This window comes from Mustela erminea, chromosome 5, assembly GCF_009829155.1.
Source record: "Mustela erminea isolate mMusErm1 chromosome 5, mMusErm1.Pri, whole genome shotgun sequence".
Taxonomy (NCBI): Eukaryota; Metazoa; Chordata; class Mammalia; order Carnivora; family Mustelidae; genus Mustela; species Mustela erminea.
The window spans coordinates 14,597,682-14,614,647 of NC_045618.1; the positions used below are offsets into that span (position 1 = coordinate 14,597,682).

General features: G+C 36.0%; 1 long non-coding RNA gene across 1 annotated transcript in view; it reads left to right on the top strand.

The window, feature by feature from the left end:
- The window catches only part of LOC116589893, a 54,986-nt gene that overhangs the window by 22,603 nt on the left and 15,417 nt on the right, over positions 1-16,966 (top strand). Inside the window, exon 2 of the long non-coding RNA XR_004285434.1 lies at positions 4,099-4,281. This is a non-coding gene — a long non-coding RNA (uncharacterized LOC116589893). The remainder of the gene's footprint in view (positions 1-4,098; positions 4,282-16,966) is intronic.

Below are 16,966 nucleotides of genomic sequence, written 5' to 3' on the forward strand. Positions count from 1 at the left end.
ATATGTGTACTTGCAACTCCTGGATTAAGTTCACTCAGTTGCACTTTGAGAAAGAAAAAAAAAGGAAAAAAGAAAAAACACATTAAAATGTGTTGCATACATATTTTTGGAACAAATAAAATTGTGGTCTTATTTTGGGCAACTGAATATAGACCATAATCTATATTCTTTTACAGGATACATGTCTGATTTCTCCCTTAATATGGCTTCATATGCCCATCAGAGAACTGCCATTAATAAAAGCTCTTCTAATGGGAAGTAAAAAATGTAACATGAGAAAAATAAATTACTGAACTTGGTCGTTTGAAATATGCCTCACCTGGCTTAAAGGTTGAGAGTTAAAACTGCTCTTGTTTTAAGGCTAGAGAAATTTGGAGCATGAGAGAAGCTACTTAAAGGTAGAACAAGAAAAGTTTCTACAGCCCAAGGACTCCAGGGTGGGAGACAAAAATGTAAGGAGGAAACTGATGCATTTCCTGAGCAGCAATGCCTCGGAAAAACCGGAGAGATCTAATATGCAAATTGAAATTGTTTCTCAGTCTGTATTCTGCCAAAATATGCCTCCGTCATTCCTTGTCCTTCAGTAAACCATATTATACTTGATAGACTTTCGATAGTAGTGTGCTTTGCAAATGAATGGAAAGAGGCTGAACCTCTTTAAAGAAAAGTGGGGACAGGAGGGAATAAGAGTCCAAAAATTGAGCCCAGAAACTGCTGATGTGTCTTCTTACTTGGGTCAGAGCTTCTCAGTGCTTGGAGCTGGATTCTCCAGGAGGCAGAAGTTTATGCGGCTCTCCTGCTTATTGGGGGAATAATATGTTTATAATATTGTGGGAGCACATTGCATTCAAGATTAAGAGAGCTGATATACTTATTTTGTAAATGTGGAAAATGAGGTTAAAACGTGAACTGACTTGCCTAAGGTCAACAGGTTAGCAAGAGGCAGACGTTAGATTATATCCAGATTCAACTATTCAGGTACTGGATATCCTTCATGTTTTATTCCTGGGGGTTGGTTTTTAATGATCACTATGTCATCTACATACATATAGAAATGATTGAACTTGATATCAGAGAGAGACTTGTATATGGGGACCTACTGCTCAATTTCAACATTTTTATAAAATTTATCTTCAGGGCAATGTTTAGAAGTTACTTCAATATATGTATATGGATGCATAAAATATAAAAACACAAATAAGTTACATAAGTTTATTTTTTATTTTTATTTTTAAAGTTATTTCTAACACCAGTGTGGAGTTTAAACTCAGGACCCTGACATCAAAAGTCACATAAGCCAGCCAGCCAGGTGCCCTGTGTTGTTTTTTTGTTGTTGTTGTTATTATTGATTTCTTTTTAGATAGACATGTACTATTTTTAGTACTGACAGTGTGCACACACACATAACGTTGAAAAAATAGTGATATTTGTTCTTTTGTCATTCAGAGATGTATGACATCATTATTTCAGCCCAAAGCTTATTAATGGCTATGGACAAAGTTCTCATACCGCACCAAGTACATTTAACTCAAATCATGACCTACAGGTTGCTTGATGTGTGGCAAATTCCTACTATGCTTATATGTCTAAAATTCCTACTTCCTGACTGATTACAGTGTCTTACAATTCAGAGTTGGCCTCAATATTGACCTTTTCAGGGTTTTCAAGTTCTCTTCAAGGAGATTCTACAAGCTTACTGACCAAAGAGAAGGTATCCAAAATATGTCTTGATCTACATTTCCAAGATTTTTTTTCCTGTAGGCACTTTTTGATAGTGTGGCTGCCCTGTGCCATGTGTTCTAAACTCTACACATTTGTTCTAAACTCAACTATGCAGTGGAACATTTGAAATATATTAATGCCAATTTCTGAAATTCTTCTAAAATCCCTCAGAAACAGAGAACTATAAGGACGACACACCTCATTGCTGAATCTGTCTGTATCTCCCCAGTGCTGTATTTCTCCATAAGCTTTTAATGAAATTCTCAGGATATGTTGTTCCTTTAGCTTGGAGAGAACTAGCCAGTTTGCTTACTGCCTAAGCAACTTAGACTTCAGCTCTTGCCAGCTTCACGTTGTACAAACACATTAAAAAGGAGCCTGTTTTCAGGGGCCCTTAATTCTTGATGTGCCTTTTTACTTGCAAAAGCTTAGGGGTTTTGTAATCACCCCAACTCTAGCACGAGGCAGAGAAACTTAGTGACATGTTGAGTGAAATGCTACACTGTGTTAATAACGGTTTTGAAAGAAATCAGGAAAGTTAATCATGTGTGGACACAGGGTTAAGAAGCAATGTAACAGACTATTAAGCTTAATATAGATATGTGATATAAGCATATGCAGACATCCATTAGCATAAATTCATGTTACAGAAGAGCAGTGCGGCATGCCACTTGGTGGATTTATAATGTACGCAAGGGGCAGGATGGAGATCGATAGGAGAAAGAAGTGGGTCAGAGAATCCATATACAGGTCCTGGATCAGGTTGATCAAACCACTGCAAATTATAACCACATTATTTTTGAATGGTGTTATTGCTGGCACTTGATGACACAGACATATGAAGTGAAGGGATGGGAAACAGCGAAAACTCCCATAGTTTCTCGTGGGTTTGGAATGAGAAATATCCATCTCTCTTGGCTTCCCTTAATGTGTGCAATCATTATGCTCCTGATGAATAACGTTTAAAGATATTACAATAGAATATTTAGCTAATTATTTGGGGGAAATTTGCGTATCTCAGAAGGTCTGGAGATAGTTGTATCTCCCCCCTCTTGCCTTTCTCATGACACATCATGACATAAAAATTACACATGACCACCAAGGAAATCTATTTCCAACACTATTTAGAAACAATTCTTCTGGGGCTCTGCCCTTCAGCTTAAAATAAGCAAAGGCGTTCTTGCCTCTGGTTCAATCAAAAGCCCCCTAAACAACTTTCTGAATTATTTCTAGGAATTCCTATTTTACAGACACTTTGCTTTTCTAGTTTTCATCATATAATGGATAATTTTCTACTTTAAGAAGTTTTAATAGACCTGGAAAATGAAAATATCTTCAAGAACAGAAAAAAAAGAAGCAGTTATCATTGATTACCACGGGAGAAAATTTTACTTGGATTAGGTCATAGCCTATCTTAACCGACACCTTTCTTTGGTGTCTCCCCTAATTTCTTGGAATTGGGAATCTTCTGAGAAACTCTTTTTAGCTGACATTTTCTTAGGCTCAGATATTCAGAGTAAGGATAAACTGCTTGTAAAGTTTTTAAAAAACATTATCTTACCAATTTTTCTAAGAGAAGAAAGCTTGCAGTGGATTAATTTTTCTCCCTCCCCCCCTTTCTTTTTCCCTTTCCCTTTCTCCCTTCTTCCCCCATTTTCCATTCCCTCTCACTTCCTCTCCCACATCCTTCCTTCTTCCCTCCCTCCCTTCCTTTCCCTCTCTCTCTCCTTTTCTTTCCACCCCTTCCCCCCACCTCAGCATAAGACTCTCATGCTTGTAACTGGTGTCATGGTGTCCTGGAGAAGACCATCATCAATTGCTTTCAGGAAAAGCTCCAAATACCCTGTAAGTTTCAACTCTGTACTGGCCAGCTGCTATTTCATATTCCACAGCCTAAACTCTATCCCTTGGTCTTATAGTTAATATCTTAGTAAACTAAATAGTGCACTGAAAAGGCCATCACTGAAAGTTTTTGCCATTGTTTTATTTCTCAGGTTAAAATAGGAATGTGAGAGGAAATGATAATAAAAATGGAAAGCCAGTGAGGCCAAAGTCAAACCCATGAGAAAAAAACAGAGAATTGAAGGGAATCCATAGACATCAAAGAGAAAGAATCATGGAACTCCAGGACGACTTAAGAGGAAGATTGCAACAGGAAAAAAAAAATAGTAACCATGGCACTTATGTGTCTCATGATGACCATGATGATGGTTCTTGAGAGACAGCTAAGCATTTGGCTGTTGGCTGTACCATGCTATACCACTCAGTCCTCAAAACAGTATTCCTCATCCCAAATTTACTGATGATGAAAACAAAGTTTAAGAAACATTCTTCACTAATACCTTATCTCATTTCTTCAGTTTTACTTATTCCCAGGAATGTATAAAGAAGTCCAAAATCACAGTTCTAGATGCCATGTAAATCTCCACCTCTCCAGCTGCCATCACGGAAAGATATCAGAACAAAAAGGAGAGTAACATGTCCTTTAAGATGAGAGTGAGCTTCTAATGTAAAGGGTAGCTGGACAGAGAGAAGTTGGGACTGGCTTCAGAGTGAAGGGTAAGGTTCATTCATCTCTAGAGAGTCTTTAAGAAGTTTAAATATTCAATGTAAGTTTGTCTTTTGATTCTTCACAAAAGGAGTCTTATAAATGTAACTGTCTTTACCTAAAACCTAAACTGTAAAGTATTTAAGACATTCTCGGAATTTAAATAAACAGAAAATAAGTAGCATGGATTCAAGCTATGCATTATATGATTCTTCAGCTGGAATTACTCTGTGTGTGTGTGTGTGTGTGTGTGTGTGTGTGTGTGTGAGTTGTGTAAAAGCAAGAGACTGAGCTAGAATGAATTTAGTACTGTTGCTCATGCCTACCACTGTTAAAATTACAAATAGATTTATTGAAGGGTTTCAAGATTTTTCCAAAACCTTGGGGTTTCTGTGACAACTTTTATTCCCCCTAGATCTGGGAAGGGGAGGCATGGTTAAAAGAGAGAATGGTTGTTTCTTTCACTTCTAAGCTTCTATAAGAAATTTAAGTTCTGTAAGATTTGGACTACCATGTATTAGTGGTGACATGAATGCTTCATGGCTTCCCCTCTCCATCAAGCATTTTTAACTCTAAATTTTCAAATGGATCTTTTCCTAACTCAGTGACTGGCAGGGCTAAAAGCTGTGTGGCTGAGCACCCCTGGCTTCCTGGTGCTGGGAAAGGATGAATTGAAGGAAATTCTTCAGTGATTTTGCCAGTGGGCAACGTGTGAGGAATTCACCTTGACTAGCTTCTTTTAGATTATTTTTGAAATTCACTTTCTTTCACTTTCTAGCTTTCTGCTAGGCATCCTGGATTTGCTTAATGCCTTTTACAGCTCCATGATGGTTTTCCTTTCCAAACAATAGCTATATGGCACACTTCTGGCAACTGGTAAGCAACAGGATGAGGAAAAGCAATAAACATTGCCCTTAGCTTGTAATGTGAATCTATCTCTTAAGTGAGACCTCTTCAAAGTAAAAGAGAAATAATACACAAATCGTAGAAGACATTGAGAATTGTACAGTAATCTCCACTAACCCTCACAATGAAAAATGTTGGTGAGTGACATCCAGTTACACTGGACCATGGTAAGAGGTGAGTGGCATCCCCTAAGGAGAGCAAAGAAATGTTCTGATCTCAGGTTTCAGCATCTTTGTTCCAGAGCATTCGCCTGAATACTACAGATGTTTTATGGGGAATTTAAGAACATGATATAGGAGGTCCAGAAGAAATTCTGTCCAGGCAGGATCATATCACAATTTTCCATCAGACCCCGTTGTCACTTTTAATTATCTCTTGAAAAGGAGACTCCTTAATTCTCTTTAAAGAGAAAGCCAAGGCCAGAATCATTAATTCACTAGTAAGAGCTAAAGCATCAACATTAACGTAGGCTGAACTAGAGAAGTGGCAATAAGTGTACCCTAAGTTTACAGCACTATAGTGTTTTGATCAAATGGTATATTTCCCTACTTGATTATAAAAGTCACTCAGTTGGGATGGGAGGAAGAGGAGGAAGAGGGAGAGGAGAGAGGGAGGAGAAAGAGAAAAAGAGAAATTTTCCCATATGAAAAATTGGCAATTATCTGTGGACTGAGTTGGATTTTTGAAGATTTCACTGTGATGTCAAACAGCAATATGTGTGATTTGCATTGCTTTTACATACAAGATCAATACCCAAGAGACTCTGGGGGCAGCCCCAGGTTGCCAGCTAGAATATAATATGCTCTAGACAGCCAAATCACAACCTGGGGATTCTTCTTTGCCAGGAATACACTGAAATTCTTGAGAAAGTCAGGGGAATAGAAGAGTAAGGTGTTGCTCAAATCAAAATCATGCATTCAGTGACCTTCTAATAATAGACTGCAACAAATCTTAGTTAACAGAGTAACTGTGTCTGTAGCTGGATGAAAACTAAGCCGGTTGTTTTATAGGACATACAGACATAGAGTAATACCAAAAAAGTACTACACCCACCCTACAACTGTCTTATTGACATCCCTTGGCCATTACTTATGGGAATCACCACTCTTTTAAAAAAAAAAAAAAAGGAAGAAAAAAATAACTTTCTTTTGGTGCTGTTGGAAATTATTTGCATACTACAGTTTAATCAAGTCCTGCCCTGGTCCTTTGTGGCCAGGCAATCAATGGGTTAAGTTAGATCACTAACGTGTGTTCCCTGACCCTGGAATGCTTCATCAAATGTACTCATTACTGATTGAGCAAGAGAATGAATAGTTGTGAGTTTCAGCTTAAGCGCTGATGGGATTGTGTGTAAGCCCTAATGTGGTCGAGGTATTTAAATTTTGATTTTTGTAATGGGCTCTGACATGTTTCATTTCCTCCGAGGGAACACTCGAGACCTCTGAAAGTAAATGTTGCTAAAAAGTCATCAAGGCAGAATATTAAAATGCCATCAAATGAAAATTTCACTAATGCAATCCGGCTAGAGCTCCAGGTACTGGAGCGAGAAGGGGAGTGTCAAAGGTCCCGGTTCTTTTAGCGAAACATGATTTGTTCCTCTTCACTGACTGTTTCTCCAAATAAATTATTTAAAGTCTTATTTCTTCTTTCTCCTGGGCCTCTTAAAGTTCAGCTGTACTGAGAGGTGGCAGGAGAAGCAGTAGAAGGAGGAAGAAATGGCACAGTCAGAAATCCAGAAGTACTTGTACGGTGATCATCTTTACCTCTGCACGCAGTTCCATCCATTCCAGGTGTGTGGTCAGATGAGAGGGTAAGAATCCTCAGTGATCACCTGGGGGCTGAAACTGCCCTTACAAAACATACTCAAAATTTTAATAGCAAGGTGTTTGGAGTATATAATATCATCCAAAAATGTTCATTTAGTGATGCATGGAGAACATTAGTTTGGGCGAAGACATAATCATTTCCTCAATAGTTCTATCCAAACATCTCTGCATTTTTTTTTTTTTTTGGTAATACCTGAGTTTCAGGTAAATTTTATATTTATGGATTTGTGGCAGAAGGAAATCTAAATTAAACTCTCTTGATCTCTTCTATCCAAATGGCGTTTAGTAAGAAATGACTGGCCTTGTGAGATCATGCATTCTTCTAGATTTATTTGGCAGTATTTTCTTTTTTTTAATGGTGAAAAAATTTATACTTAGATTTAGCGAGCTGGACTCAGTTTAGATGATCCCAATTTTGTTGGCAACATCCAAAGCATCATAGTCAGGAGCCAGTCGAACATATGTCTTCTTCTCTCCATCGGGCCTGATCAAGGGGTTGGCCTTGGCCACATCAATGTCATAGAGCTTCTTCACAGCCTGTTTGATCTGGTGACATCCACAGTGAACATAAGTGTGTTGTTGTCTTCTATTTTCTTCATGGCTGACTCAGTAGTCAGGGGAACTTGATGATGGCATAGTGGTCAAGCTTGTTTCTCCTGGGGTAACTCTTCTGAGGGTATTTAGGCTGCCTTCAGAGACAGTGTCTTGAATCGTCAGAATGTAAGTGGTGTGTGGATCTTCTGCTTCCTTTTTTTTTTTGTGACTGTGGATGCCTTTCAGACCTGCTTTCTTGGCCTTCAAAGTCTTTGTTTTGGTTTTGGCTTTGGAAGGGGCAGGGGCTTTTTTCTCAGCCTTCGAGGCTTCTTCATGAAAGGGGTAATTGGCAGTACTTTCTTAATGGGGATTGTGTTAAAATATATATTTTTCCTTGATTGTTCATTTTCTGATATATATTTTTTTTCATTCTGAGTTAACTACTTGAAATATTGGATATTTCCTGGAAATGAAAAAACATGGATTTCCCTAAACTTCATTTATGATGGAGATTTCCTCAAGTCTAAGAGATTCTGTTCACTTATTTTGAGACTAATGTTCCTATGGAACCTATAATTTCCTCATTTCTCCTGCTGGCTGGCAGGGTTTGTGCCAACCAACATCTGGTCTTCTATTAACTCAGCTTGACACCATCAGTTCTGTCCGTCTAACTAACCCATGAGGACAAATAAATTACTTTATTGAAGTAAAGTACACACAACAGGGCATGAAATAGCAGGTTGCCTTTGAGAATCAAATTTCTACTGTGTATTGGTGAAACAGCATAGTTTTAAGTCTCCAGATTCAGAACTATCTGTATTCCATAAGGCTAGGATCTTGAGTTGGGTTTCCGAGTCTTGTTGAAAAATAGGGCTTTAAGCAATGAGAGTTATACACTAAAAGGTAGTATATTTTCATGGTTAAGAATGTGATCTCTGTCCTCAGATTGTCTGCGGTCATTTCTCAGTTCATCTGTTTATAACTGTGGAGCCCTGAACATGCTGGTGAATCTCTAAGTGTCATGTTCTATAAAATAGTACAGTGTCATTCGCTTCATTGGCTTGTAGTGAGAATTAAATGAGATACATATAATGCTTAGCACAGTAGTGGACAGATAGTAAGCCACTTAATAAATGTTATCTGGTTTTGAGTTCTTTTTATATCTGAAGACAAAATGCCATGAATGTCATTTCACATATCTGAAAAGTTCTTTTTTTTAAATTCCAAGGAAAGACCTCAATTAAATTTTTGTAATCCTAATGCAATAGTTTTCACTGGAGAAAAGAAAGTGTTTACTGGGGAGATCTCCAGACATAAGTAGTCCGCTTAAAATCACTTCAGATGCACCCCAGAAAAGGCAGACGAATTGACAAGACATTGTGGTTAATATTTTTGAGATGTCACATGGCCAAAGAGCTTCTGTACATAAGACAGAGATCTTCTGATATGCACCCCCTCTCTGTGTTTTTAGATAAGAGAACTTTATCTCTGAGATAATTCCTCAAGCAACTAAGGCATACAAGTTACCAGTCATAGCATAGCTAGGATATAGTGCTTATCCACCAAACTTTATAGAAAACTCTCTGAAAATTTCAGTTCAGAATAATTTACCAAATATGATACTATTTTAAGAATCTTTGAGAAACTCTAAGAATAGTATCATGGTGCAGAATCTACACATTTGATACTTTAAAAATTGCTTTAACATAAAGTCAACTACTTACCTATTATTTTTAAAGAAAACCAAACATTTATTTAATTATATGTGTCCATATAATTGTGTTAGCTAGAAATCCTTTCAATGAACACTTACCCAAAACCTACCATGTTCAAACAACATTGTGTCATCAAAGCTTAGGAAGATTTCTACTTAGTGTCTTACTGTATAAGCCTGGGAGTGATTTGTGGGATTTCCTTTCAAATGACCTCACATGTCCATTTCTTGATTATTCTGACTGGTTTTTGCCCCTTAATGAGGATTTGTTACTTGTATAGACCAGTTTAGCACATAGGAGGTTAATTTATTATGAACAACATCTTAATTTTCAGAAAACATGAAGATTTTTAATTATTTATTTGAATTTCATGACAATCCATATGGCAATTTTTTTCCTGTATGACATCAAGGGAGCATTTTCATTTTTTAAGTTAGATTCAAAATGGAAGGGATACAAGATAATTAAAGCAATGGGTATAAATTTTCCAGAAACTTCTGGTATCTAGAAACAGAATAAAATAGTCTATGCTGTCTCATTAGTCAGCTACTCAAAGTTCTCAAGAGCTCATTATATGAGGTGCCCTGTAAGAAAAGGAACTGAGGAGTGGTATCTCTAATTAGTTACTTTAAACAAAATCAGATGTTTCTCAGGTGGGATGGGGACATGAGTATTTTTATAAACATACCTAAAGAAAGTCTGTCATTGGGGATGTTGGTAGCTGGGAAAGTTAAGAGAAAAAGTAAGTTAGAGAAGCAATCTTTGGCTTCTCCAATCTCAACAGGACAGAAGAGAGGGTATCCAGACTCTTGAAACCAAGTGTCAATATAGAGGCACAAGAAGATCAAATTGTGTGACACCAGCCATTAGAATCAAATAGTTAACTCCTTCAGTTCTAATCTCATGATCTCCAGGCAATAACCCTCTGATTAAAGCTTCCTATGTAAATCTTTTCACTGAAAGAGAATATTCTATTTGACTGAGACCACAAGTAGGCAGAGAGGCAGGCGGGGCGGGGTGTGGGGGGAAGCAGGTTCCCCACAGAGCAGAGAACCCATGTGGGGCTCGATCCCAGAACCCTGGGATCATGACCTGAGCCGAAGACAGCGGTTTAACCCACTGAGCCACTTAGGTGCCCCTGAAAGAGAATATTCTAATTCTGTTTGGTAGTTGTGATTCTTCCTGGGAATTAACAAATTGGCTTTCTGATTTTTATCCATCAGTCTTTTTTTTTTTTTTTAAGATTTTATTTATTTATTTGATGGACAGAGAGAGAGACAGTGAGAGAGGGAATACAAGCAGGGTAAGCGGGAGAGGGAGAAGCAGGCTTCCTGCAGAGCAGGGAGCCCAATGTGGGACCCAGATGACTAAGCTGAAGGCAGATGCTTAACGACTGAGCCACCCAGGCGCCCCTACCCATCAGTCTTTAATGCATTTGGTTACCGTAACTCAGTACCCTGAAGTCCAGTCACTCCTCAGGCTACTAAGAAAATCGAATTGTCACAACTATAAAGCTGATAACTAAAGTTGAAGTGGGCAGCCATATTAAAATACTGTAACTGATTCCAACCCAACCACTGTCTCTCTGGACTAAGCAATGAATGAATTCTCTGCTACACTTCATTTGTAGTATACAGTATCAGCATTGCCAAATACACAGCAATGTCCACTAATTACTAATTCTAATTAGAATGTAAAGAGATAAAGAATAAACTTTGGTCTTTTTGGTTATATCAACATTATTCTTTTTAATGAACATGGAGTTGTGGGTAGTTAAATTTTATATATATATATTATAATATTTTATATATATAATATATATAAAAGTTAAATATAAACAAATATAAAATATATATTTATATAGTTGCATATTTATATTTATAGATATAATAAAACATAATAATTATAATATAAAATATAAATATATAATGTTATATATTTATATAATATATTCATATTTTATTACATATATTTATATAATATAAAATGTATATTTATATATGTATATATATATGTATTTATATGTGTGTGTGTGTGTGTGTGTCTATGGAGAGAGAGAAAGAGAGAGAGAGGTTTGAGGCAATGAATCCAATAACCTAAAAATTCATTTTGGTGTCCTAATATTCTGGCTTCTGCCAAGAACCAAAGGGAACTATTTGCAGAACAGTATTTTCTAAAAATGCATCTCAGATGGATATAGAACAAGCTAGAATTTTTCTCTAGTATGGTAGTTTTCTTGCTGGGTTTAGCAGATTATTTTTTTTCCAATTTTATGATAACTGACTCCTCACCTCTAAGATAAAACTTCTAGGAAAAGATGGAATAAATGAAACTGAACCTTTAGCTTGTGAGAAATCATGTATTCTATGACATGGAAATTTTGCTGTGCTGATTGTCTGTAACAATTTAGGAGCTTAGCACATTCCTTGGAGCAAAAGAAAGTTTACTGAATAAGATGCATTTGTTTGATTAAATATCAAAATGTATAGGCATCTAATATACTTTTATGGGTAGCAAGAAGTACAGTCCTGAGTCAGCAGTGGTTGGCTAAATGAAATTGCTGAGGAGAAAAATCTTTCTGAATAGCAGGAAATAGAAACAGTGAAGTAGCAGGTGATCCTCAGTAGCTCACAGGTTCAAAATCTTATCTGAATTGCTTCAGTTAGGGGTCTGGTGTGGGGAATTTTGTATGATTTTCTGTATTTCTTTAGTCTGAGGGAAAAAAAAAAAAAAACAAAACAAAACTAGAGCAGCACTTCTTGTTATATGCGAATATTTCCGATCTACTCTAACCCAGGCATGCAAAACTTAGTGTATCTGCTACACTTAAAGGAATATTTGTTTCAGCTTCTTATTCACATTGAGCTTAACTGGGGACTTAAACTATGTCAGACAAAATTCTTTCCTCCAAACCAACATAAATTCACGTCTTCCTTTTTTCCCTAATAGACAACCAATCCTTTAATCTCTTAGCAAATGTTTTAATGGGCTTGATAAATTTCACAACATGTTTATCTATTTTTAGTAAGTTATTTATTTTTTAGATCTTTTTTGAAAACCTTTTTATTGCAATATATATTTTCATAGCTTATATGTTGTGTTTCCATCAATGGTAGAGTTAAGTTGTGAACTTGAAGTAAAAATCTATGTTGATCATAACAAAAGTTATGTCAGCCATTAATTTGATAACAGTTAAATGTACTTCAATGATATTAAGTATAGAAATATTAATGCTTAGTGATATAGACATTTTTCTACATTACAAAAGTCTATCAATCTACTACTGCTTTCTTTTTCTACCATTACTGTTTCCCCCTCTTTTAACCTCACAAGGGCACTCTCCCAAACACACATATATGGTCCACAAGTGCTACTTACTTCCTAGATTCCCAATTCACAGGTAATCTAATTATATGTAGTTATTTGTCAGGATTAGGGACAGTTTTGTTAGTTTTCATTGGATTCTTTTAAAGATTTTCTTTTTTTTTTTAAGATTTTATTTATTTATTTGACAGAGATCACAAGTAGGCAGAGAGGCAGAGAGAGAGAGAGGAAAGGAAGCAGGCTCTTTGCTGGGCAGAGAGCCCAAAGTGGGACTCGATCCCAGGATCCTGGGATCATGACCTGAGCTGCAGACAGAGGCTTTAACCCACTGAGCCACCCACGTGTCCCCTTTGAAGATTTTCTAAAGACAGGTTTGATGAAATATTATCTACATATAGCAAAATTTACCATTTCCAGGTGTGCAGTTCAATGAACTTTGAGAAACAGATGCAGTCACGTAAGTATTGAAGCAATCCAAATAGAGACTCCATCAATCATTCCAAGAAGTTCTTTCATGGCTCATTGTAGCCAATTCCTTCCTTCTACCCTGAGTTTCAGGCAGTCATGAATCTGGTTTCTGGTCCTAGAGACTTTCCTTTAATTAACACAATGCCATGTAGATGGAATATTACAATCATGTAGCCTTAGTAGAATGTTCTGGAGACACCCATGTTCTTGTTTCCTTTTAATTGTTGAATTCATCATGTAGATATGCCCCAATTTATTATATTATTTCTAAGCTCATGGATATTTGGGATGTTTACAGTTTGATGTATTGTGAATAAGCTGTCAGGAACATTCATGTGCAAATCTTTGCATGGACGTATATTTTCATTGCTCTAATGAATACTGAAAAGCAAGATTATTGGGACTGTGATACGTACACATTTAACTTTATACCAAACTGCCAAACTATTTTCAAGGTGAATATGTGACTTCTCATCCCACCTAGTCATGTATGAAAATTCTAGGTGTTTGGCATCCTTGTTGGCACTTGTTATTGTCAGTTTTTTTAAAGTAATTTTCATAAGTATGTGGAAATATCACATATGATTTTGATTTACATTTTCCTAATGACTAATGGTATGGAGAATTTTTCCATGTGTTTATTTGCCACTCACTTGGAGTCTGAGCTAATCTTTTCTCCACTTAAATTTTTTTCTTATATGAGTCGTGAAAATTCCTATCTCTATTTCTATCTCTAGCTCTATCTACCTCTATCTATCATCTATCTATCTATCTATCTATCTATCATCTATCTGTCTAATCTGTCTACATATTCATCTATCTATCATCTATCTATGTACCTAGCTATCAATCTATCTATCAATCCATAGATTGATAGAATATCTATCATCTATCTCCTTAATAGGCTTTACCTTCAGGGATACCTTTACAGATACCTTCAGGGATAACTTTAAGACTGAAGAAAGCTATTCTGATGGATTTGGTGTGGAGAAGTGAGAGTCATGATTATGAAATACACAAAGAATCTTCAGGAGAAAGACTATGCCAAAGCCTTATCTCAGCTGGGGAAGGGAGTTCCTCCCATGCCAATTCCCTCTTCATTATACAGATTAAGAAATACAGATTAAGAAATTATACAGATTAAGAAATTATACAGATTAAGAGAACATAATCCAGTTTGGAATTTTATACTGATAATTCCAAAATACATATAAATCTATAGCTAAGACTATAGTTATTATTACTGCTGCATTTTTAATAAATACAAAGCTGTTTAGTGGCTAAATTCTTTGTGTCCCTGAAATTGTCAGAAGATCATACTGTTATCCACATTACCTCTAGGAATTTGTAATTTAGTTAATTTCACAAAACCCAACATGCAGAAAAGCAATTATTGATCAAACAAAACATAATCATTTTAATTCAGCTCAATTCAATAAGGGTAGGAATTAATATCCTGGTTTTGGAGTTAGTCACTTCTGATTTTGGCAAAAGAATAGTAAATATTTTTCTCCCCTGTCTAACCTAAATATTACCAGTATTTTGTTCTGTGCTATGATTTTTCATTAGTTCACACCCATTAGTGTGAATCTAGACAATGCTACATTGTTCTATATATTTTATCAAATTAAACTTTCACAGAAATAAAAGAAAGCTTAATACCTATTGCAATCTAAAAAATAAAGTTTCAGGTTATAAATCTTATTTTTATAATCAAGTAGATATAATACTGGGATTGATCCACATTGTCTGCGTCAATTGAGATTAATTTCTTTTGATTTTGAGATACAGAAATTCTCTTGCCAATGTTTCTTTAGTATTATAATTTTCCATTTCATCACCTTCAAAATAGAAATCATGATTACTTGTAATGCAGGCCTTTTTTTTTAATTTTTTTTTATTTTTAAAGAATTTTATTTATTTATTTGACAGAGAGAGATCACAAGTAGGCAGAGAGGCAGGCAGAAAGAGAGGAAGGGAAGCAGGCCCCTGCTAAGAAGAGAGCCCGATGTGGGACTCGATCCCAGGACCCTGAGATCATGACCTGAGCCGAAGGCAGTGGCTTAACCCACTGAGCCACCCAGGTGCCCTGCAGGCCTTTTTTTAATGATGATTTGAACTCTAACTCTGAGGTCCATGATGTTTAGGTAATGCTCTGAAACCAATGGGGATAGAGGTCACCATATATACAAGCTTTATGCTGTCAAGGAAAGATAGAGAGGAAAGGAATGGGAAAATTTTATAGTGTTTTGTTACAGAGTTTAGAAATGTAATATTAAATATTTAAAGACAAAGTGTACAGTGAAGAGGGTTTGGCCATTCAGTGATTTATGCTCATTATTGGTTCATTTATGTTTATTGTGAAATACTTCACTGATACACAATAACTTGTATAAGAATATAAAAACTGTAATGAATAAAAGACACATTAACATATTTCCCAATCAACTCAAGAAATAGACCATTTTTAATGTCTTTGATGATCCTTTATTTTCCCAATGCCCTCCTCTCTTTAATCTCCTCCCTCTTTGTGTCCCTATCTTTCTGTCTTTCTCTTCCCTTCCCACATTTTCATATATTCTCGACCCCCTGCCAAAGAGGTTTTTATAAATATCATATTTATCATTCATTTGTTTTCTTAGTTTTTATTTCATTTCTATAATAGTTACTTTTATTTATAAATGATATATAATAAGCTGTACATTTAAAGTATAGAATTTGATAAGTTCTGGCAAACGCATGCATGCGTATGTTTGTGAAACTATTCACAAACACACAGACTTACCACCACAATCAAGAAAATAAACATATCGGGGCACCTGGGTAGCTCAGTGGGTTAAAGCCTCTGCCTTCGCCTCAGTTCATGATCCCAGGGTCCTAGGATCAAGCCCCACATCGGGCTCTCTGCTCAGCAGGGAGCCTGCTTCCTCCTCTCTCTCTGCATGCCTCTCTGCCTACTTGTGGTCTCTGTCTGTCAAATAAATAAATAAAATCTTAAAAATAAAATAAAGAAAGAAAATAAACATATCCATCACACTTCAAATTTCCTCTGTACCTTTGCAATGCTACTTTCTTTCTTCTACTCTCACCCCCAGAAAACAATTGATCTCTTTTCTGTCATTTTAGATTTGGTTGTATTTTCTAGAATTTTATATGAATGGAATGATTTGGTATATATTCTTGCATGTGTTTATTTTGTTTTGTTTTATCTCTTTCAGCAGGATAATTATTTTGAAATTCATCTGTGTTTTTACGTACATGCCTTTTAATTTCTAAGAAGCATTACCTTTTATGGATAGGACATATTTTTTTCTGGATGATGTATTGTTTCTTATTTTTTATTTATAAATATTATGAACAAAAGTGCTATGAATATTTGTGTACAAGTCTTGGAGTACTTTTAAAAAATTATTTTTATTTATTTCAGGGAGAGAAATAGGAATGCAGGAATAGGGGAGGGGCAGATGGAGAGGGAGAGGCAGAGAATCTTGAGCAGTTTCCTCACAGAGCACTGAGTTAGGAGCATTAGGAGGGACTCTATCTCACAATCTTGAGATCATAACCTGAGTCAAAACCAAGTGTTGGATGCTTAACCAACTGAGCCACCCAGTTGCCCCAAGTCTTAGAGTACTTTTATGATGTGTTTGATTTCATTGAAAAATTAAATTTCATTGGCAAATATCTAAGAATAGAATTGATAGCTAGTATGGTAAAAATCTGCTAAGCTTCCGAGAGGTGATTGCGCTTGTATATATCCCCATTGGTACTGTATGAGAGTTGCAATTATTCCACAGACTAAACACAACTTCAGATGGTATGTTTTTACATTTTAGATGTTCTTTTTTTTTTTTAATTTATTTTTTATTTATTTTCAGCATAACAGTATTCATTGTTTTTGCACCACACCCAGTGCTCCATGCAAT